Source organism: Mastigoproctus giganteus, chromosome 1 (genome assembly GCF_048544385.1).
Source record: "Mastigoproctus giganteus isolate SK-2022 chromosome 1, ASM4854438v1, whole genome shotgun sequence".
Lineage (NCBI taxonomy): Eukaryota > Metazoa > Arthropoda > Arachnida > Uropygi > Thelyphonidae > Mastigoproctus > Mastigoproctus giganteus.
This window is the reverse complement of record NC_143575.1, coordinates 277,718,621-277,744,413: the sequence shown is the minus strand read 5'-3', so window position 1 is coordinate 277,744,413 and position 25,793 is coordinate 277,718,621. Positions and strand designations below refer to the sequence as shown.

Below are 25,793 nucleotides of genomic sequence, written 5' to 3'. Positions count from 1 at the left end.
CTAAGGGTTTGCTTACTTCCTTTGCTGCCTCCTTTAATATAACTGGATAGATCCCATCCACCCCGGGTGCCTTTCTTGTGTTTATCTTCAACAGTTTCTCCTCCACTTTACTCCCAGTTATTACAAGATTCTGTAGCTTACTGCTAGAGTTGAATACAGCTCTGGCATTCCCCTCGCTGAATAACTCCTCATGTGTGAATGTCGATGCAAAATATTCATTTAGTTTGTTAGCTACCTGAGCAGGATCATCAACACTTGACCCATCAATATCCAGTGGACCAATCTGATTCATCCCCTTCCTTCTAGAGTTTCCATAAGTAAAGAACTCTTTGCTGTTTTTCTTTGCATCCCTTGCCAAGGATTTCTCGTAATCTGCCTTCGCCTGCCTAACCTCCTTTGTAACTTGGTTGCATATCAACTTGTATCTATCATAGGCTTCTGTGTCATGTGTTAATTTGTATGTATCCCATGCATTTTTCTTCTCTGCCATATGCCTCATTAGTTCATCTGACATCCATTTTGGCCTAAACCTTGAACAATATTTCTTAGTTGGTATGTAAAGCCTAGTAGCTTCCAAGATAAGTTCTTTGAATGCTTCCCATTTTGAATTTGCTGTTGGTAACATCATCAGTTGGTCCCACTGTATAGAATTTAAATACTGTCTCAGTCCATCGTAGTCGACTTTACGGAAGCAATAACCCTTCCCTTTACCCCTAATGGTAGTTACCTCTTTGAGTAAATCCCACTTCAGCACACTGTGATCACTGCCTCCTAGTGGTTCATTTATCTGCAGATTCTTAATGCATGAAGAATCACTGCTGATAATCAAATCAAGAGTATTACTCCCTCTAGTTGCCTCCCGAACATGCTGATGTAGAAAACAATCATCCAATAAATCCACAAAAACCCTGCTAGTGTGTGAGTAACCAGCCCCCAAATTCCAGTCAATATCTGGGAAATTAAAATCTCCCATTATAAGACACTCTGATTTACTGGCCCACTCTATTTCCCTGTACAGTTTAAAGGAGCCATAACCCGGAAATTTATCCCGGACGTTACCCAAGTCTATCCCCACCAGCCAGCCTGGTTCTCACCGGGGCTCTACACTTCCTTCCTTCTAACGGGACATGGTTCCTTTAATGCCAAACTTTCGACCTTCGGAATAAAAGAATCTCCACTATGCCACTGCGGTGAAAATCAGACATGGACACATCTGATGCATGAATGCCCTCTCTTTGATGATATAAGATGTCACTTTATAACAAAAATATGTTTCAACCCGAACGATCGGGAACACCTTGTACTGTGGGAGGAGGAGTACTATAGAGCCCTCTCGAAATTTGTGCTCGAACTGTTCAGCAGACTACGAGCATTACCACAACTTCCCTAAACTCGACACTGGACCTCTGACAACTGAAACGGACAACAATAACTAGGACTTTACTAAATGAGACCTATATCCCCTTAGTGACACCATCCCACACTGACATCCTGATTATTGGAACAGCAGTGGATGAGATCCTATCCGAACACTGATCAACTAATGGACTGTACACTGTCACGGACCCGACTAAGCCACAGCTTTGCTACATACACGCCATGTTAGTGATCTGAGCCGGCTCCCTTGTTCGGCCCTTTCTTCTCCCGTACCCCGGCGGGGGAGAGGCGACGGCTTTCTTGTCTCCTCCCCTCCTTGCCGACCCCACTCTTCCCTCTAGTGGGGTATGGGCATGCCCCACTGATTCCACCTGGGGTCGTCTTTCCTATTGATCCCATTCTTCTGTCTTTATCCCCCCAGTCTTCATTCTTCCTATCCAACTCTATCTGTATGCAAGCGAATGCCCCACACGCCAAAAATAACCGTGTCTAAATTACGCTGTTCGCCCACCATTTTGGCTTTTCCAATTCTAGCGCAATATTCCTATGCAAATTTTTTTTTTTTTTTTTTTTTAAAGGTTCTAGCCACTGAAATCCCAGGAAACAAGGTGCCAGGACCTGCCAGAGTGGAAATTTAAACTAGTGGTTACCTAGTCTGCCTCCACGGGGCGAAGTGCAGGCAACGTTGGGCCTCAGCTGGGGTCCAGCGGCTAAATGGCCAGAAGAACAACAGTACATAACATAACACACTCACATGATCCACACACTTTTAAATCTCTGGCCTTCCCAGTGAACTGGTACACTCACAATTAAAGCAACGCGGAGATGGGGGGGGGAACCCCTGATGCCGTTAGAGACTTAACACACTTTGCAGTTTGCACTTTGCATCTAAAGTGGGGTACACACATGTGTGAAAATTAATTAATTTTGATATTTCAAGGGATGTGTAAAAACTGACATTGAGATAATTACCTAGGCAATGGCTAAAATTTCCACACCTTTATAAATTATACAGATTTTGCTTTTCACATATTATTAATTAAAAAATATATATAATAATAAACATTATTTTTGTCTGCATCCTTTGTACTCATTAATAAAACTGTAATCATATTTTCGAAACCTATGTAAAAATGTCATTGTTTTGGGTTTCACAGGAGTCCTTTAACTAAAAAAAAAACTTGTTCTTTCTATTTTTTTTCTTTTTATTTATCTCTCTCTCTCTCCTTTTTTTTTTCCTCTTTCGTTTAATTTTAATTTCTCTGTCAAGCGCCGGGCCCGGTTGGGCCCAATCGGCCTAAGGCCGGCCCTATGTGCAATGGTTCCCAAAGAATGACAATGATTCCTAACGTTTTGCTCGATTTAAACTGAGAGTAAAAAGTTGCTATATTCGCAGCCTGCCTGAACAGCGATTGTCATTGAAATGAATGGGAATTTTCCTAAGCTTGTGGTGGGACATACAACTACAGAACTATAGAACCGTGTGGAAAATGTCTCGTTCAAAACATGTCAATGATGCGATTAATTTTCATGGGCTTTTTTTTTTTTTTTTACAACGTGAGCGAGTGAGTCAGTTCTTAGTGAGGGCAGTGGCTTTTTTCTCGCAGCAACTCGGGGGTTTCTTGTAGTAAATAGGCAAACAGACCACAGAATTGCGCAGTTTACAGAGGCGTAATTCCTGGTACCCTCATAGCCTTAGTTGCTTTGACATACACACACACATGCGATTCCTATATAAAGGTAGTAAAATAACCAAATAAAATAACAGTGAAAATAGTATATTATATTATTAATGGTCAGAGGGAAAGATAATTTCTTTGGTTTTTGCCAAAAGTTATTTTGTGAGAGTATCCATCGTAACGGAGGAGAGATCTGTTGCCCATTTAATTTTTTTTTATTGTCTATTTGTAAACAGGAAGCCGTGTTTCGGATGATGTCATGCTTCCGAGTGTGCGCATTTGTTTTCAATGACGTCATAGCATAAAGTTGGCAGGGGTGCTCGAAGACGAAACCTCGAGTGTTTGAAGTGGTGGCTGTGGCAGCTATCAACTAACGTGTTAATGCTATTGTAGCAACTTCTCCATACCAAGTTGGAGAGAAGTAAAGAGATATCGATCGAACGTCATTTTGCTGAGTAAAACACAGAGTTTTAATTTCAGGTATGTTATTAATTGATTACCACGTGAAAACAAAAGAAAACAAAACCTATGAACTCGAGAATGTATATGATAGTATTTTTGCTGCATTGTTGTAAACAATCATTTTTTGATATTAATTTCTCGAAATTAAATTGCATAACAGTACTATTCCATGTAAATGACCTTGTGATGTGTACATATTGTTCTTGTAGGTAGTGTGAAGGTAATAAAATTTAATTTCAAACTTGAGCATTGTTATTTATTGAACAACAGCATCGGGATCAAATGTGACAGCCTTGTTCGCTGACGTTCTTATATGTAAAACCAGTGTAGGTTTATTATATTGATCACCTTTCTGAAGGATTTTTTTTTTGTTTTTTTGGCTTTTCCCTAAGTGTCATGAAACTTGCGCAGTTTTAAATCCAAGCTAATGCTACCGTGTGACTAGAAATCACTAAGGAAATCGTAAAAATGAAGTTGTATATAATTCATTACAAGAGGTTCGTGGTGAACGAGCAGAAAATCATCCACAGTTTGCACTCTTATTTGAAAACAGATTGTTAGTTTCCAATGCGTACCACTTCGGCATTTTTAGCTAGATACGAATTTTTTTTTTTTTACTGAATAGTACCTCATTCATTTTTTCAGTAGAACAGATTGGATAGAATGATTGAATAGATGCCTTTGTGCACGTGGGTAATTTCTTTGTTGTTCAAGTTTTTGAGTGTTTTTTAGATAGATCTAGGAACACTTGTGCACATACACTTATACGCATGGTTAAACGGGCCATATTCCCCTGGTACATTTAATCCTTTTTTGTTTCTTTGTAATTGATTCAAGATTTAAACTACTTTCAGAATTGTCTGGAAAGGACATCAATCAATATTGTAAATTTTGGTTAACTTCAAAAAGCTCCACACTTTAAAGATACTGGTACATTAAAAAGTAATAGATTTGATAATAGAGAGCTTTTAAGTGCTTGATAATTCCTATATTCTATTATATTATGAAACAACAGGGATTACCTTTATTTTAGATATAGGAAGCTTCTTTTCCAACCAACTTGCCTAGTCCAATGCACTAATAATTCTTTGGGAAGGCGATATCAATTTTACAAAACATGTGGGACATCTTCCCCACTGTCAGAACCGTAGTGTTCAGACCCCGGTCTCAGCATTGAGCACTTAAGACTTCTGTCTTCAAACACCATACCTCTGGCAGCAAGGAAACCATTACGTGGATTGACATAAAATTAAATTTTGAAGGTCTAAACTGCTTAATAAATATGGACTGATTATTTTCTTCGGTCCTGTAGCTTGACATTAGAATTAAATTTAGGGGTCTAAAAAGTTTAATGGGGGGATTATTCTCTACATTTCTTAAGTCGGACTAGAACTTTTCGAGGTGTCATGTTCACAGGAATAGAGCAACTCACAATTCTGAGTTGTGAGTTGCTCTATTCCTGTGAACATGATGCTCTATTCAAACACCAGAAGTATGGCGCTTGAAGACAGAAGTCTTGAGAGCTCAATGTTGAGACCGGAGGGGGGGGGGTCTGAACACTACGGTTCTGACAGTGGGGAAGATGTCCCACATGTTTTGTAAAATTGATATCACCTTCCCAAAGAATTATTAGTGCATTGGACTAGGAAAGTTGGTTGGAAAAGAAGCTTCCTATATCTAAAATCAAGGTAATCCCTGTTGTTTCATAATAAAATTAATAAGTAGATTATACTTAGTATAATCTACGTATTAATTTTAGATTATACTTAGTATAATCTACACCTAGAACGGAGTCTACTGAAAGTGTATCAAAGTATTGGCGTGTCTTTTTAGTGGACAAACTATCATACCACCAGGTCTGCCATGCCTGAGGAGAGTCGATCAGTCAGGTAACCCAAGCTGTTTTGATAGGGTTGTTAAAAGATCATGTGGGAGCGCATTTAGCAATCTGGCCAGAGGACAGAATTTATAGTTTCACTGCTGCACCTTTTATAGGATTTGCGACGAATAAGTCTTGTGGGTTGTAGTGTTGTCAGGCACTGGCATTAATTAAACAAATTTTATTTTGTAGTGATGTTTTCTGCAGTTGATTTTTTTTTTTTTTTTTTTTTAGTTTCATTTGTTGTGAGAGGAGACGTTAGTGATTGCCTAGAATTGCATTGCATATACCATATTTGCCAGGTGGTAAGATGCACCCAGGTTTTAAAAGGAGAATTTGTAAAAAAATATTTTATTGCATATATTTGAAATACAAATTCTGAAATAAATAAATAATGATTACTTCATTCTGTCTTATACATGAAATCTACAAAACATGTGTAATCCATCATCATCAGCCATTTTCAATCCACTGCAGGATGAAGACCTCTCCAGCAACTTTCCACTTCCTTCTGGAACTTGGCGCACTATGGCCATAGATGCTGATGCGCCAAATAAATCCCCAACCAACCAACCTTCTGAAACTGGAAGGTCACCAGAATGTCTTGATCATTCACTTTTCATCCCTTCATTATTTATTACAAACATGGATGAAAATTCCTCGTGGACATCTCTGCACATTGTCTTCCTTTAGAATATTAAAAAGGGAGGCAATTTTGTGCCATCAGCATAGAATTGCCTCCCTTAAATAACAGTACAACAATACCCTGCATAGCACTGATAATTGGTACCGAAACCACGCTAATTGAGGTATAATTATAATGGGTTTTAATTGAATGCGTACCAGAGAAACAGTCTACAAACAAATTATAATAAATCTATAAACAATTTGCCAATTAAAAGGATTTGAAATTTAAAAAAAATTGCAAAAATTTTATTAATGAAAAGGTAACATCATGAGAGATGAGAAAAAAGCAGTTGGCAAAAAATTGGCAATTTAGGTATTTTAATAAATAAAGTCTGGTGAAGCCGGCTCTTCTTTTTCTCGGCATACAAATCTTTGTAGCATCGAATCCCATCTTGTAAAATTTGCAGTATCGCAATGCTATGTTCAACATTCCGATCTCCATTCTTAATCGCCTCGCAGGCCATGTCAATCCCCCAAAAAACTTTCTACAGTTCTTCTGTTTAAGATTGTTTTGGTGGCACTTTAGTGTTATCCACTTCAGAATTGTTTTCCTCTTCTGCATATGCAGTTTGTTCATCCATTTCAAGGAGAGTTGTGTCATATGCATGTGAGTCAATGCAGTCTCTGCCAATGTAAGTGTCTGCATGTGAGTCAGTGCAATCACTTACATTGGCAGTGTCCAAAGTTTCAAATCCCAAATCTTTTCCGACCTTCACAATGTCTTCGGAAATTATCTGAACTTGCAATTCAAAACCAGTGAAATCATTTACCAAATGGGGCAAAATGTGCTGCCAAACAGAATGCATGTTGTTGGCAGTGATTTCTAGCCAAGATGCAGATATATTTTCGATCGTATTTAAAGGGGTAAAAAATAAATTTTGAAATGAAAAGTTTGAAAAACTATTATGTCGTCTTGTCAGGATGGAATTAAGAATACTGAACACTGTTGCACGTTGCAGCTGACCGCCTGAAGGGAGCTATTGTCACATGTGCATGGTAGACAATAGAGTTGGCACCGCAGCATATATGTATAATACCTGTCTAGGCTATTGAATGAGTTTTAATATCTACAGTAAATTTTCGACTTAAACTTAATTGAAAACTGTGTTATAGTGAAATCTGTGCTGTTTGAAGCCGTGTTACGCGAGAAATTGCCATATAGGTTTTCACACTTAAATAACAGTATAGCAGGTTTCCTCATGGCCTCAAGTTTTAATTGTGATGGTTTTAGAACCTTTAGTGTTTAGAGTTTTGTTTGATGGAACATGGTCTATATTACCCATCTGTCCAAGATCAAAACACAATTTCTTCCTTAAGTACAAATTTCCAAACTGAAGAATCTTGTTTTCATACTCAGCCAGCATCTTTTGCACATTCTAGTTCAAGTATACATTGCTTAGGCAGTGTCTCTCCATAAATATGTAGGCACCAAGACGTTTGTTCCAGCAGAATCAGCAGTACTATGTGATGACTTTACTTTGAATATGATCACTTTTGTAGGTCTGTTATCACAGTAACAATAAAGTGCAGTACAGCATTATGTTATGTAGTGGCAGGCAAACTGATGCACCATCCATAAGGTATACTGAAATTTGGCAGTGGTTTGACTGCAGATAGCTTTAGATGGATTTGAAAATTTATCCTGCATTTATTTTTAAATTTCTTTCTTTTTTGATATTTCCCAGTTCTTTAATAATGGTGTGGTGTTGTGTTATATGATAAGAAAAGCTAAAACATTTTGTATGCCAAATTTACAAGAAATGAAACAACAGTAGCAACATTAATTTGCAAAAAAAAAAAAAATGTACATCATACACATAAATATATATAAAGGTAAACGTATTTCATTCTCATTCCTTTTGCATTCAGAAGTTTTGTGGAGTTGCTGATGTTGAAAAATTCATAAAATTGGTTTTGAATATATAGATAAAATTGCTATTGTTATAAATTCTTCATAAGATCAAAAGTTTTTGAAATTAAATATTTGCAAATCAGATTATTGCTGTATTTTTAAAATAAAACAAAGATTTATGATAATTTGACTCGCATTACATTAACAGAAGTTCAAAGCAAATGCACAAGGGATCAGCCTTGTACTGGTATTAGTAAAGGTCAAAAAATACAAGGTAAAAAAAAAAACCCAAAAGAGAAAAAAAATTGTAAACACAACCTCTGTTTATTTTATCATACTACTTTTGTTGCCAAAAAAATTACCAGTCTAGACTGTCAACCTGAACCGCCCAGGAATGCAGTTATTCCATTGGTCAACGGCATGTTGACTAAGCTTCCTGAGGTCAGTGTTACTTTTTTCTCCGTATTTATGACCCATTCCAGTGTTCAATTTATCCTCCCTCCCTCACTGCTTTATATACTTCAATCACAGTACACCTCATTTCCTCCAAGATGTAAGTTTATTCCAACAATCAACTGTTAGCTGAAGGTAAACTTCCATACATAACTATTCTGCACATGTAGTCTCAGCAAAAGGAAGAATGCCATCAACATGCATTGAGCTTACTTAATCCATTCAAGGTCTTAAACATCTCAATTGGATCTCCAAGGCACCGAAATTTGTTGGTAAGAGCACCCGTTTGTTCCTTACACTGTGGGGGTGCAACCCCCAGAGGAGTCGCGGGATATATTAATGGGGTCGCGGAAATTTTTAAATAAATTTATTGTTTGTGTACATAAAAGCTAAAAACCGTTGTTAAAATTACTTTTTCAATACTCTAGGTCTACACCTAGACCTTGCTATTCAAACTAAGTCTGAGATACGATTGAACCCTACTGCCCACTGTGTTGTGAATACGCTTCAATTTGCTCACTGGCTATGGACAAAAAGCAGCTGACTAGTGCGACTTCTCAGTATGTATTAATATGTACCTCTCAGTACTAATCAAATTCTGAGTAGTACTGTGAAGTACTACTCAATTAATCCCTTCTTTAGCTCTTAATTTGTGCTTCCTACAGCAGAAATTCTCAAATTGCCTAAAGGCCAGAGGTGTGAATATAGCAGTAAATATACATAGCAAGGGTTGCACGCAGGTGTGGGTTATGGTTTTTGGTGCCCCTAGGCTGAAATGTATTTGGCACCCTTGAGATACTTTTATTAAATATTATGATGATAAAAATTTTGAATTTCGGCACTCCCAGACATTGGTGCTCCTATGCCCTGCTTACCAGGCTTATCGTGTTCTGTCAGCCTTGGTTGCACACAAGCTTTATTCTGCTTCGTAATTCGGTGCATTCTCCTTGTTTGCAATAAAAATTATTTCAATTATGCATGGAGAAAATAACAGCAATGATTTAAAAACCATTCCTTGTCCAGAAACACAGTGTAGAGTCGTATTACAGTTGTAGGACAACATAAAATTCAATTTATTAAATTGATTGAGAGATAGTCCAATTTTTGCAATATAGTTAGATGAATCCACAGATATTTCAAACCTTGCTCAACTTATTGTATATGTTGGATACTGCTACGAGGGGGATATTTTGGAGGAATTTGTATTTTGCAAAGCTTTGGAAGGAGGAACAATGGGCCAGAAGATTTTTGAAGTTATAAATATTTTCTTTCAAACAAGTAATCTAACGTGGAACAACTGTGTTGCAATTTGTACTGATGACTGCATTAACAGGAAAAAATAAAGGTTTAAAAGGCAAAGTAAAGGAAATTGCTCCAATTATAGTTTTTAATCATTGCATTATACATAGGGCAGTATTAGTAGCGAAGGAAATGCAAACTGATTTGCACAAAGTTTTGAAAGATGCAGTAAGTGTGATCAACTTTACTGAAAGTAGAAGCTTAAATAGCAGACTTTTCATTATACTTTGAAATGAAATGGGATCTGCTTATAAAATGCTTCTTTTATATACGAAAGTGAGGTGGTTGTCCAGTGGTAAAGTGTTGTGACGTCTTTTTGGCTTCAAACATGAAGTTTTATTGTTTTTATCAGATCAGAACCTTGCTCAATTGTTTACAATTAAAAAATGGCTTGCTTGGAAAATTTAGCTAGGACAGGGAACCTTCAAGGACAGGGAACAAATATATTAATACTCAGAAGTATTTAAAAATAAATTAAACCTTTGGAAAACTCAATTTGAGTGTAATAATACTGAAATGTTCCCATGTTTTTCTGATTTTGTTAATAGCAATGATATTGACATTTTATAATTTAGGAATGTCATTTCCATCCACCTAACAATGCTAATTAAGAATTTTGCAATGTGATTATGTATCTCCAGAAAAAAATGTTTTGGATTTGTGATCCCTTTGCTTTTGAAATTTCTTTATGTCCCGAAATTACCATTGAGCAAAAAGGAAGATCTTATCGACCTGTTGTCTGACGAAGCATTATGTGCTCATTTCAAAATTTATTTGTGATAAATTTTGGCTTTCTCTTTGAGATGAATATCCAGAATTATTGAAAATAGCAATAAGTATGTAGACACCTTTCGTGTCTGCATATTTATGTGAGGTTTGTTTCTATTAACAGCTATAAAAACAAAACAGCATTCCAGAAGATGACATGAGATTAGCAATTTCAAATATTGCATCCAAATATGGACCAAATATTATCAGTTATCTTGCACAGCTTTTGGAATGAGCAACAACCTGGAAAGCAAGGTGCTGGGAATTTCAAGGATTGCTGGGTGTCATCATGGAACAAGTAAATACATGGGCTGTGTTAGTATAACTAAGAGTAAGAACAGGTGCATGTGTACTTGCATGTACACCAGTGCTAGCAGTATAGTAAATCAATTTGATGAATTTGAAGTGCTGGCCAAGACATTAAAGGTAGGATATTGCTGAGCTATCACAGACCTGCTGTCACACAGATATAAGGAATGCAGAATTAGATATTCCTAGATACTGACTGGAACTTGTGGGTGGTTCAGTCGCACGCTTACAGCAGCATGTTAGAGAGGTAACGAGAGAGAGTAATACTCTTCATCTGATGATCAGCAGCGATTCTTCATGCATTAAGAATCTGCAAATAAAGTACTCACTAGATGGGCAGTGTTCACAATGTGCTGATGTGGGATTTTATTATTATTATTATTAGCCATATGGTGCAAGGAAGCCTGAGGCTTATGCTGCACCGGCCATTAAAAAAAATTTTCCTATTACCCTGTGAGAGAGAGAGAGAGGATTATGATAATAATGATGATGATATCCAGTTCAGGATCATGGGGGTGTTTTTTTGTTTGCTTTCTGAGCAGCAACATCAACAGTTGAACCATCGATATCAAGTGGACCAATCTGATTCATCCTCTTCCTTTTAGAGTTTATATAAGTAAAGAAATCCTTGCTGTTTTTCTTAGCATCCTTTGCCAAAGATTTCTCGTAATCTGCCTTTGCTTGCTAATTTCCTTTGTGACTTGATTACAGACTAACTTATATCTGGCTACTCTGTTGCCTGATAATTTCTCTGCCACGAGTCTCATTAGTTTATCTGACATCCATTTAGGTCTAAACCTTGAGCAATATTTCTTAATCAGCATGAAAAGCCTAGTAGCTTCCACAATTAATTCCTTGAATGCTTTCCAATCAGTTTGCTGTTGGTAACATCTTCAGTTGGTCCCACTGTACAGAATTTAAAAACTGTCTGAGACCACTGTAGTCACCTCTATGGAACTAAAAATCCTTCCTTTTACCACGATGGTAATTATATCTTTAAGTAAATCCCAATCAGTGCACTGTGATCACTGCGACTTAGTGATTCTTTTATCTGCAAATTCTTAATGCACGAATAATCACTGCTGATAACTAGAACAAGACTATTAACTCTCTGGTTGCCTCTTGTATGTTTTGCTGCAAAAAACATTTATCAATAGTGGTGTGAATGGTGATGGGCAAAAGTTGCAGCCGACAGCTATGGCCAGAAACCAAAATGTTAGGCTACCATTTGGACAAGAAGCAAGTTTTCTACTCTTAGACTGTTCGAAATCAAATTTGGACTTATTAATAACTGCTTTGCAATTGTTGTGAGCTTGGGCAGAAAATGAAGCTGGAGATTTGGAAACAAGCCAATTACGATACACAACATTCTTATCTTGAACAGCCCTAGCACATTTATTTGGAAACCAAAGTTCAGATAAAGGACGAGATTTTAAGGTGAGTGTGGAATAAAGGATTCCATCTCTACAAGAATAATTTCACTGACACAATTTGAGCAAACATTGACATCAGAAGATTTGAAACAGTAACCCGACAAAGGAAAAGAAGAAAAAAAAATCATATATCATCCCATTTTGTATTAGCATTAGTAGAGGCATATGATGCAAGAAAGCAAGCTTATGCAGCATCAGCCAAAAAAAAAAAAAACCGATCCCATTTCACCCCTCTGTTCGTTCCACACACCGGTCCAGCTCAGCCTTAAATTTATTTAGGCTATCAACTTCCACAACAAAGGATGGAAGTCTATTCCATCAACCAACTACCTGCTGGCTAAAGGCAGACTTCCACACATCTATTCTACATCTGTCTTTCCTCAATTTGAATTTATACCCTCTCAGGTGATTATTCTGAGCAAGAGGAAGAATCCCATCAGAATTGAGCATGCTCAAACCATTCAAGGCTTTATACACCTCAATCAGATCATGTCACAGGTGCCTAGTCTCCAGACACTGTAATTTGCAAAATTTCAGCCTTTCTTCCTAAGAGCAATCCTTTGTCCCATTCACTAATCTTGTTGCCCTTCTCTGTACTCGTTCCAACAACTCTACATCCTTCTTAAAATGAGGCCTCCAGACCTGTATACAGCACTCAAGGTGTGGCCTGACCATTGCCTTATACAAGGGAATAATCACCTCCTTATCCCTGCTAGAAAAATTCCTGTATATCATTGACGAGAGACTATGAGTTACTCTTGCAGGACGTCTGCACTTCTCAGAAAACTTCATATCTGCCTGCACAATTACGCCAAGATCATTTTTGTTCTCTACCACTGTCAGTGTAGTACCACAGAGTTGATATGTCACTCTGGGATTGCTGCTTGCCATATGTAGTACGTTACATTTATCAATGTTAAACTTCATTTGCCACCTCTCAGCCCATCTGCTCAACCTTTACAGATTCTGTTGCAGCAGCATAGTGTGAGTAGTGTTCTTGACAACCCTGCCAACCTTCGTATCGTCTGCAAACTTGGACATTAAGCTTGATATACCATCATCAATATCATTTATAAATACAGAAAACAATAATGGACTCCACTAATAACATTAGTCCACGATAAGCAGTGTCCATTGATTACCACTCTCTGTCTTCTCCCCCTCAACCACCCCTTCATCCTTAGCAGCAATTTGCCTCCAATGCCACACTGCTCCAATTTGTGCAGCAGTCTTCCATGTGCAACAGTATCAAAAGCCTTTCTAAGATCCAAGTATATAATATCAAAGGTATTCCCTGCATTCAGTTCTTTTGTGCATCATAGTATCCAATCAAATTGGTCAGGCAAGACTTCCCCTTAACAAAACCATGCTGTCTCTGAGCTCTAACTGAATTCTTGTCTAGATGATCCTTCAGTGCTTCCATTAATTTTCCTGGAACAGAAGTTAAACTCACAGGTACTGATATGATTACTTGTGTCAGCCTTTGATCCTCCTTTGTGAATTGGGGTCACATTTGCACATCTCCAGTCCATGGGTACCATGGACTGGAGATGTGCAAATGCATGGTACCTCGGGAGAGGTACCATGGGTACCTCTCCCGAGTCCAAAGAAGCTCTCATAATTATGGCTAAGGGTTTGCTTACTTCCTTTACTGCCTTCTTAAATATAACTGGATAGATTCCGTCTACACCGGGTGCCTTTTTTATGTTTATCTTCAACAATTTCTCCTCTACTTTCTTCTCAGTTATTACAAAATCATCTACCTCACTACCAGAGTTTAACTCACCTTGGCATTCCCCTCACTGAATAATTCCTCATGGGTGAATGTAGAATCAACAGTTGAACCATCAATATCCAATGGACCAATCTGATTCATCACTTTCCTTCTAGAGTTTACATAAGTAAAGAACTTCTTGCTGTTTTTCTTTGCATCCTTTGCAAATATTTCTCATAATCTGCCTTTGACTGCCTAACCTCCTTTGTGTCTTGATTACAGACTAGTTTATACTTGTAATAGGCTTCTGTTTCACCTGATACTTTATATGCATCCCACACACAATATTCTTCTTTTCTGCCAGTAGTCTCAATTAATCTGACATCCATTTAGGCCTAAACCTTGAACAATATTTTTTAGTTGGTATGTAAAGCCTGGTAGCTTCCAAGATTGATTCTTTGAATGCTTCCCATTTTAAATTTGTTGTTGGTAACATCATTAGTTGGTCTCACCGTATAGAATTTAAATACTGTCTCAGACCTCCGTAGGCACCTTTACGAAAGGAAAAACCCTTCCCTATACCCCCTGATGGTAGTTACCTCTTTGAGTAAATCCCACTTCAGCACACTGGTCACTGCCAACTAGTGGTTCCTTTATCTGCACATTCTTAATGCATGAAGAATCAGTACTGATAATCAGATCGAGAGTATTACTCCCTCTAGTTGCCTATCGAACATGCTGATGTAGAAAACAATCATCCATTAAATCCAACAAATGCCAGTCAATATCTGGGAAATTAAAATCCCCCATTATAAGACTCTGATTTACTGGCCCACTCTTTTCCCCGTACAGTTTCTTATTATACTCATCAGAGTCATTAGGCCTATAACACACTCCTACTCTCAATTTTGATCTCCCAATACTTATGTAACACCAAACTGACTCGACACTGCGCTGTCCAACAATGTCGACTGGCTTCACTTCCTTGGATTTTATTGTGTTTCTTAATAGCATAACCCCTCCTTTCCTGTCTTGTCTATCCTTCCTGTACACATTGTACTCCCCAAATTCCAGTTCTGCATTCCTTGTATCTTTGTGACATCACATTTCTGATATCCCAACAATATCTGCCTTTGTTGTTCTGAGCAATACCTCAAATTCATCAAATTTATTTACCAAACTCCTAGCATTGGTATACACGCAAGTATACATGCACCTGTTCCTATTCTTAGCTACCCTAACACAACACATGTTTTTACTTGTACCACAATGACTCCCAGCAGTCTCAGAAATACCCTGCATCTTGTTTTCCAGGCTGCTGTTGCTCATTCCAATAGAAGCAGTGCAAGAATCACTTTCATCTGCAATTGGCAGGGTTGAAAAGCTAGCAGTTTTCCGACCCACCTAACACTGCCTCAATAGCATCAGCATATATTCTTGCACCCTTTCTATTTAAGTATATCCCATCCCTGTAGCAGTCTCTCCTGTTAACAACCAAATTTACACAAAAAAGTAACTACCATCAGGGGTGGGAGGGGTTTTTCCAAGATCATTAATACATGAATTGGAAGTAAAATGAGTAAAAACCTTGGCTGGAGTGATAATAGAACCATTTGGTTTTGATAGAGATGGGAGCAGAGGTGGGCAAAATTTGCGGCCATTAGCTTTGGCAAGAGGCTAGATTGCTCGGCTACCATTAGGGTAAGAAGCAAGTTTTCTACTCTTAGCCTCTTCAAAATCTAGTTTGGACTGATTAATAACTGATTTACAATTATTGCAAGCTTTGGTTTAGGCAGAAAAAGAAACTGAAGAATTGGAAACAAGCCAATTACAGTATGCAACATTCTTCTCTTGAACAGCCTTAGCACATTTATTGGAAAACCAAGTTTTAGATAAAGGACGAGATTTTAAAGTGGAGTGTGGGATAAAGGATTCCATTCCTACAAGAATAATTTCACTGACACGATCTGAGCAAACGTTGACATCAGAAGTTTTGAAACAGTAATCCGACCAAGGAAAAGAAGAAAAGAAGTCTCGCAGGTCATCCCATTTTGCATTCTTGTAATGCCAAACAACACGAGGTTGGGAATAGCCATGAGGTAAAGGTTCCATTGGAGAAGAGACAATCACCAAGTTGTGATCCGAAGTGCCTAGAGGACCTCTCACTTCAACCGTGTACTTAGAAGGGTTGTTTGTGAAAAAAAGATTGAGTGTATTGGCTGTATGGTTAGGATTGTCCGGTATTCTTGTAGGCAAATGAACAATCTGTGCTAGGTCATTAGTAATTGCAAAAGCCTCAGCATCTCGACCTGCTGGGTCGGTGTGACTAGAAAACGGAAGCCAGCTGGAGTTGTGAACATTAAAATCACCAAGTAAAATTACCTCACTGTTAGGAAAGTTGGACTAGAGAAAGTCAAGTTGCAAAGAGAGGAAGTCAAAGAGCTCCAAGTGATTAGTGGAGTTGGGAGAACAGTAGAGACAACAGATGAATTTGACACAATGAGGTAGAGAGATTTTAAGCCAGAGAAGATCAAAGAGAGGAGATTCCAAATTGCCAAGTCTCTGACAGGGAATATCAGAATGGACATATGCACAAGTACCACCTTTGAGGCGAAAGGAATCATAGCATTAGCATTAGTAGAGGCATTTGATGCAAGAAAGCAAGCTTATGCAGCATCAGCCAAAAAAAAAAAAAAAAAAAAAGCCACTTCCACTTCACCCCTCTGTTCGTTCAAAATACCTGTCCAGCTGAGCCTTAAACTTATTTAGGCTATCAACCTCCACCACAAGGGATGGAAGTCTGTTCCACCAACCAACCACCCGCTGGCTAAAGGCAAATTTCCGCACATCTATCCTACATCTGTCTTTCCTCAATTTGAATTTATGCCCTCTCAGGTGATTTTTCTGAGCTAGAGGAAGAATCCCATCAGCATTGAGCATGCTCAAACCATTCAAGCCTTTATACACCTCTATCAGATCACCTCGCTGGTGCTTAGTCTCCAGACACTGTAATTTCCAAAACTTAAGCCTTTCTTCGTAAGAGCACCCCTTTGTTCCATTCACTAATCTTGTTGCCCTTCTCTGTACTCGTTCCAGCAGCTCTACATCCTTCTTGAAATGAGGCCTCCAGACCTGTATACAGTACTCTAGGTGTGGCCTGACCATTGCCTTATACAATGGAATAATCACTTCCTTATCCCTGCTGGAACAATTCCTGTATATCATTGACAATACTCTATGAGCTACTCTTGCAGCCCGTCTGCTCTGCTCAGAGAACTTCATAACTGCCTGCACAACCACCCCCAAGTCCTTTTCATTCTCTACCACTGTCAGTGTAGTACCACAGAGTTGATACGTTGCTGTGGGGTTGCTGTTTCCCATGTGTAGTACTTTACATTTGTCAATGTTGAACTTCATTTGCCACCTCTCAGCCCATCTGCTCAACCTTTCCAGATCCTGTTGCAGCAGCATAGTGTCAGTAGTGTCCTTGACAACCCTGCCAACATTTGTATCATCTGCAAACTTGGACATTAAGCTTGATATACCATCATCAATATCATTTTATAAATACAGAAAACAATAATGGACCCAACACTGAGCCCTGACGGACTCCACTAATAACATTAGTCCACGATGAGCAGTGTCCATTGATTACCACTCTCTGTCTTCTCCCCCTCAACCACCCCTTTATCCCTAGCAGCAATTTGCCTCCAATGTCACACTGCTCCAATTTGTGTAGCAGTCTTCCATGTGCAACAGTATCAAAAGCCTTTCTAAGATCCAAGTATATAATATCAAAGTTATTCCCTGCATCCAGTTCTTTTGTGACTGCATCATACTATCCAATCAAGTTGGTCAGGCAAGACTTCCCCTTAGCAAAACCATGCTGTGTCTGAGCTATAACTGAAGTCTTGTCTAAATGATCCTGCAGTGCTTCTTTAACCAGTGCCTCCATTAATTTTCCTGGAACAGAAGTTAAGCTCACAGGTCTATAATTACTTGTGTCAGCCTTTGATCCTCCTTTGTGATTTGGGGTCACATTTGCACATTTCCAGTCTATGGGTACCTTCCCTGAGTCCAAGGAAGCTCTCATAATTATGGCTAAGGGTTTGCTTACTTCCTTTTCTGCCTCCTTTAATATAACTGGATAGATCCCATCCACCCTGGGTGCCTTTCTTGTGTTTATCTTCAACAGTTTCTCCTCCACTTTACTCCCAGTTATTTCAAGATTCTGTAGCTTACTGGTAGAGTTGAATACACCTCTGGCATTCCCCTTGCTGAATAACTCCTCATGTGTGAATGTCGTTGAGATTAGAATTGAGACCACATATATTTGTGAAATGAATTAGGAAGTCCTTGGGAGGTTTAGATCTTTTTGCAGATAAGCTTGTTCTATTAGTTTGACAATTTATGGTGTATTCAATAGTAAGAAAAAGTGGGTGGGACATGCTGTATGAAGTAATGAAATTTTTGGATATGGCGTACATGTGGTAAGAATATACACAGATCCTTGACATAACGTAGCCTCGACAATGCTCCTCGCATACACACTCGGACTTCCTCCAGTCACTATCTGGCAGAGTAGAGGTAGCAAGATTATACCCTATCTGATCCGGAAGCCTCCTAGAGAGTTAGCAATAGGTTCGGTCCGGTGTACTAACTATCGGCCGGCCTGCGAACACAGTTTTAGAGCTGTACCCTTGAAATGTAAGGAATATTGGATCTCGCCACGACGTTCTTCATAACCTCAAAAGTCATCAATCATACTGCATGATGGAAGAGATATGGAAGGGTTGACCGGACCTTAGCTCTAGAGACTAAACATGGGTTCCACCACTTCGAGCCTTCAATAAGCAAAGTGGTGTTATTTCACCGGTTGATGAGAGTCATCTACCACCTAGTACTGCCTGGTAACATAGAGGGGTGGCATTCCTCCATGTGGTGTGCTCGCCACACCTCGACCCTTGCTTACGTTGGTTCACACCTGGGTGGTCACCCACCATGTACTTGTGCATGGAGGTTATACCCAGGATTACTAACAGTCCCACTATCGTGAAGGTGCAAGCAGAGGATTTGGCTGTCACAGACCGTCCGGACTTCGCCGAAATTGGGTCTACTTGACTTGAGTGTCACCTGAATATCAGTTCCATGAGCGTTTTAGACTCCCAGGTAGCAAGTACAGCTTGTCTGGCATATCTGAGAGAATGTCTGTAACAACCTCAAGAACCTAAAAGATGATATCTGCTCTACAACGTCATCAACCTTTGCCCCTGGCAGACATACCCTGGTCCTGTTCCACTTATCCTTTTTACAATGCATGTTCCCCGTTTCCCTGACAATAGAGTCACCAACAACTACTAGTTCCTGTGGGACCAGTGCATTCGGCCTTGGGGGTTGGCGCTGTGTTTCCTGACGATCAAGTGCAGGCTCTGGCATTGATGTGGGCAGCTGAGAGCTTGATGGGCCCCTCAATTTAGTTCCTTCGAAGGCATCCACCCTGTCCTTCAAGCTCTCATATAGGCCCATAACAATGCTGAATTGTTGCCTGATTTCGATACACTCCTTGCATCGCGCGCACACACAAAGACATCCCCCATGGCAATATCATGTCCTGTACCCGATTGCTCTGCAAACATCAAGCAAACAGTGCATTTTATAAGGCTGTGAGTCAGAGGACAACTGCCCCCCTCAGTTCTACTCTGAGCCACAGCACTTCCATTAGCTTGAGCCTTTTGCTTTGCTGCTCTGGTCTGAGTCATGATTTCTATTAATTTCAATAAAATTTCAATTTCAGTTCAAAATTATAACCCTAAACTTGTATCCCAACACTGTTATAACGGTATATATATTTTTCAGTGTCAAGTATTAATTATCTACGAGTTCACTTTATATAACTTCCGTATCAGTTATGTATTAATTAATTATGTTACGTTTGTAATCTAAGTCGTTATATGTATTTAGTTAAAAGTACAATTTAATTGACAACAAAGTTCAGCAAGTTTAATAGATTCCACCGATCAACTGACAATATTATAACCTATACGATACTAACGCTATCTAGTTCGGTATATAGCGTATCGTATGACATAGGCGGCAAGTTACGAACAGTAAATCTACGGACACTTAAGTATTAATTAACTTTCAAATCTCGCTGTCTCGATTCAGAATAAACTAACGATCCTTATTAGGTCATAAGCTACTTACAGAAAATAATTTGATGTAAAAAGTATTCAATAAAGCAGCTAAATATGGCTAAAAAACCTCGTTCAGCAGAGTTGCAGCTTGTAACACGTGGATTTGATACCCTTACCGATACTTTTATGCAATTACAGGGCCGAGTAAAGAATAAATACACCAGATTAATCAGAAAATCACAAAATAATGCTATACTACTAAATTTAAATCAAAAGTTTTAGAAAAACAATAATTTCAAATCAATAAATAAGAAAAATCCACTTAGCGGCTTTGAACAAGTCTGGCTCCTACTAGCTCTTACTGGCTCCTACTGTTATGTTTGATATACCTTCATCAATATCATTAATAAATATACAAAACAACAATGGGACCAGCACCGAACTCTGGGGGACTCCACTAATAACGTTAGTCCTCTTAGAGTAGTGTCATTTATTACCATTCTTTGCCTTCTCCCACTCAACCATCCCTTTATCCATTGCAGCAACTTGCCTTTAATGCCATACTGCTCCGTTTTGCCCAGTAGTCTTCCAGGTACGACAGTATCAAAAGTTTTCCTGAAATCCGAGTATGTGATATCAAAATTATTTTTTGCATCCAGTTCCTTTCTGACCACATTGTAGTATCCAGTGAAATTGGCCACAGAAGACTTCCTCTTAACAAACCCATGCTGTGTCTGACTTATTACTGCAGTCTTGTCTAGATGATCCCACAATGTTTCTTTAACCAGTGATTCCATTATTTTCCCCGAAATAGAAGTTAAACTAACAAGTCTATAATTATTTGTCACCCTTTGCACCCCCTTTGTGAATTGTGGGTAATATGCTCATCTTCAGTCCATGGGGACCTACCCCGACTCTAAGGGTGCTCTCATAATTATAGCTAACAGTTTGCTTACTTCTCTTGCTGCTTCCTTCAATATAACTGGATAGATTCCAGGTGCCTTTTTTATGTTTAACTTCAACAATTTTACCTCCACTTTGCTCTCAGTTATTACAAACTCACTTAGCACCCTTTTAGAGTTTGATAAACTTCTGGCATTGCTTTCCTTGAATAACTCCTCATGTATGAATGTAAATGCAAAATACTCATTCAGTTTATCAGCTACTTGACAGGATCATCAATAGTTGAACTGTCTATGTTAAATGGACCGATCTGATTCATCCGTTGTCAATTGTTAATCAATCATTAATTGTTGATGATCTTCCTGTGATAGCTGACAAATTGAATGAATATTTTGTATCTACATTCAAACATGAGGAATTCTGTACAGAAGTCGAGGATAGAAGTTTTTCAAACTCTAACACGGATCTAAATGGCTTTGTAATAACTTGAGGCAAATGGAAGAGAAATTGTTAAAATATAACATAAGAAAGGCATCTTGGATGTATAAATAGATTTCCACGGACTGAAGATGTGGAAATGTATCCCCAATTCACAAAGGGGATCAAAGGGTGACACGAGTAATTATAGACCCGGAACTTCTGTTCCTGGTAAAGAAATGGTGTCACTGTTTAAAGAAGCAATGCAAGTTCATGTAGACAAGACTAGTTCAGACACAGCATGGGTTTGTTAAGAGGAAATCTTGCCTGACCAATCTGATTGGATACTACATTGTGGGGTGCCTCCGTAGCCAGGTGGGAAGGAGCAGCAGTGCATAGCACACGCTTCTTGATTAGACCGGGGTTCGAGCCCGTCACCACCAAATACGGAGGATGCGGAAAGGTCAGGGAATGACCACCGCATATCCCGGAGCAATATGGCCTTAGTTTCTAATGCTCCTAAAAACCAAATAACAAACAAACAACAAACTACATTGTGGTCATAAAGGAATTGGATGCAAAAAATAATTTTGATATCATATATATACTTGGATTTCAGGAAAGTTTTTACTGTTTCACTAGGGATAATCAAAGGGCTGCTGTACAAATTGGGAGCAGTATAGCATTAAGGGAAAGTTGCTGTTATTGATAAAAGAATGGTCAAGCAGGAGAAGACAGAGAGTGGTAATTAATGGACACTGCTTGTTGTGGATTAATGTTATTAGTGGAGTCACTCAGGGTTCGATTTCGTGATCTTTATTGTATTCTATATTTATCAATGATATTCATGAAGGTATAACAGTCTTAATGTCCAAGTTTGCAGAAGATATGAAGGTTGGTAGGGTTGTTAATGACAGTATGCTGCAACAGGATCTGGAAAAGTTCGGAGATGGGCTTAGAGGTGGGAAGTTAAGTTTAACATTGACAAAATGCAAAGTACTGACTATGGGTAGCAGAGCTCCCTAGTAATGTATTAACTGTGCAGTTATACCCTCAGGGTAGTGGGGAATGGAAAAGACCTGGGGTAATTATGCAGACAGTATGAAGTTTTCTGAGCAGTGCAGCAGGCTGCCAGAGGTCTTAGGGTCTTGTGAATGATATACAGGAATTTTGCTATCATTGATAAGGAGATGATTATCCCTTTGTATAAGGCAGTGGTCAGGCAACACCTTGATTACAGCATACAGGTGTGGAGGTCGCATTTTAGGAAGAATGCAGAGCTGCTGAAATGAGTACAGAAAAGAGGAACAGTGATTTAATCTTACCAAGAAAGGCTTAAGTTTGGCAAATTGCAACGTCTGGAGACTAGGCTTGTTGTTTGTTATTTGGTTTTTAGGAGCATTAGCAACTAAGGCCATATTGCTCTGGGGATATGCGGTGGTCATTCCCTGACCTTCCCGCATCCTCTGTATTTGGTGCTCACAGGCTTGAACCCCAGTCAGATTAGAAGCGTGTGCTACGCACTACTGCCCCTGACCACCTGGCTACGGAAGTGCCATGGAGACTAGGCACTTGCAAAGTCTTGAATGGTTTGAGCAAGCTCAATGCTGATGGGGAAATGTTCCTCTTGCTCAGATTACACTCTTGAGGCTGCATAAATTCAAATTGAGGAAAGAGAGTTGTCGAATAAATGTGTGCAGAAATTTGGTTTTAGCCTGCAGGTGGTTGATTGCTGGAACAACAAACTTCCCTATGTCATTGTAGATGTTGATAGCTTAAATAAATTCAAGGAAGAAGTTGAAAAACTTTTGGAGATAATGGATGGGTGAAATAGGATTTTTTTGTCTCGTGGTTTATTATCTTGCTTTTTTGCATCATTGCCTATGCTAATGCTAAGAGTACCCCTTTTTCTCCTCTCTAATTTTTTTCCATTCTCTGCACCTTTTCTAAAAAATCCATTTCCTTCCTCAGATAAGGCTTCTAGAGGGTGGCCTAACTGTTGCCGTGTATAACTGGATAAAAATAGTAAATCAGCAGAATTGGTTTGATATTTTTATATAAAATACTGAACCAATCATGTTAAATATAGCCCATAATTCTTATTGCTAACTTCATTAGATTTGAATTCTTGTATCTTTTATTCCACTAAAGGAACTCATACAGCAAGTTGATATGATATCCTGAATGAGTATAATACGAATCTAATATCCAGGAATTTTTTATGTGATATTTTATTTAAATTTTATTGTTATTGCAAATAAATTTTAATGCTATTATTTAATTTTTTTTCACATATTGTAAGTGGGTTATCCTTATAGGCTGTACTTTGTTTGTGAATGAAATATAATGAAAATAATAATATCTTTTAATTCATTAACAAAATATTTTAGAATGTGTGCGCATAAATTTTGAGAGTTAGTATTACAATTACAAGCAATTCAGTTATTTTACCAAAATGAATGGTCTTGGGGTCTTGTGAATGATATAGAGGAATTTTGCTATCAGGGATAAGGAGGTGATTATCTCTTTGTATAAGGCATATGCCGTTTCCGTATGCTGGGTTCTGTAATGATCTTATGGTGTTGTAAATACTGGCACTAATAATAGGACAAGTCATGCAATAACGATGGACATTCACCCAGTGACTGAGTAAGGGATTTAGTTTATACTGTTATACTTTATGCTATATCCCATTATCTTAACCCTGAGGGTGGCACCCTGGGTTGCTGAGACCCCCTGACAGTATTTCGGCAATTTTATGCTGTTCAGCTACTTTGTCCATTCAGTTTCAGCTCCTAATAGTTCTTTATAAAAATGTTTTCTTACATTTCTCCATTGAAAATTCCAGAAATCTCTGTTAATTATCATGCATACAGGATAAATTGCGAAAGTGAAATTGTCTAATTATCCAATCCATTATCTATTCAATTATTGACAGTGCACTGGATTTACTGACAGCATGTTTTCCTCCAGTTGTTAATGCCCTTGCTTCATGAAAGTGAGGTGTTGCTGAAACCAACTGTGGATGCCCATGTTACATTTAATGAAGCAGTGTTTGTGGTATTAACTGGACTGGCAGTCCAATTATTGAAACGCATGGGTTTTTCAGATTGCTGACAGGTCTTGAAATTTTTCACAGTTGTTTTCATAATAGATTTGAATATAAAGGTGGCATCAAAAATTTGAATTACTTTCTGTAGATTTTAAAATTTCAAGTGTCACTTAAACTCTTTGCTTCTGGTCAATTTACACACCTGATTGTGGATTAAGCTTTAGTGTAGGAAAAATTTAATCTTCTTTTTTTTTATATATCTGCGAAGTTCTTTAGACACGAAAGCAGAAGACTTTTCTTGATTAATTTAAAAAGTTGACCTGACTGTAGACTTATTCAGATTTTTTCCCTGGGATCTGCTTTCTTCTGGGAACTTTCATTTGAACTTTTATCTATATGACCATCTTTTATTGCAAGAAAATACTTCTTTTAAATTTTTTCATCTCTCTCTCTCTCTCGTCAATCTCAAAACTCTGGTGAGACTAACTTGACAGGGCATTTAAAATAAAATGAAAGTATGTTAGGAAAAACAAAAAGATTAAAACTCCTCAATCATGTCAAAAATACTTTATAAGGTTAAAAAAGTTAAAATTTGTAATCTACTTAATTTAAAGCCCCTACAACAAAAAATTCTGCCTTCAGTTGCATTCCATTCACTGCCAGCTGAGAAACTCGAAGCATGGTTTGATTATATCTGTCGCTTTGAGCAGAATGGAAAAGTCTTCATCAGCTTGGTAACAATTTCTCTCCCCTTCCTAGTGGTTAAGAAGTGATTAAGGCAGCCATAACAGTCTTTCATTGAGCAAAATCTCTGGGCCTGATAGGATTCATAATTTTATAATGCAATTTGCTAGCCTTTCATTTATGAACCTTTGCTGTTATCTTTAACAAATCTGTGGAGCAGAGATACTTTCCTGAATACTGGAATGAACGTTCCAGCTTTTGTGTAAGGAAAATTCCTCATCCTGCACAACTCAAAGGATAGATTGGAGATCTAACTCTTTTCCCCTCTTCCCTCAGTATTAAAATTTCTTCACAAAATTCTTCTTCCCATCTTAACCTCCAAAACCTTTTCCTTGAACTCTGATCAGGTTTATTATGGTAAAAAAGTTGTCTTGAAAATTTACAGTTTACTTCCTGTTACTTTTCTTGCTACTCGAGCAATTTACAGTAATGCCCAGTTAGATTTAGTCTATCTTTGATGTCTGTGCTGCCTTTAATACAGTCAATTTCCGAACACTGGTTGAATTTTTACACGGCTTCTATTCTTTTCCATATCCGTCCAAGTTGAATAAAGATATTCAAAACTCCATATTATCAGGAATATATTAGTTGGGTTGTGATTTAATGGATATTCTTCAGATTGGTGTAACGT

At 38.2% G+C, this 25,793-nt stretch overlaps 1 protein-coding gene across 1 annotated transcript in view; it reads left to right on the top strand.

Annotated features, from left to right (window-relative positions):
* The first annotated feature begins 3,381 nt into the window (after window positions 1-3,381).
* Mo25 (calcium binding protein Mo25) overlaps window positions 3,382-25,793 on the top strand; it is a 206,060-nt gene continuing 183,648 nt past the window's right edge. The window contains exon 1 of the mRNA XM_090386628.1: window positions 3,382-3,536. The gene's annotated coding sequence lies outside the window, so the exon portion shown is untranslated. The remainder of the gene's footprint in view (window positions 3,537-25,793) is intronic.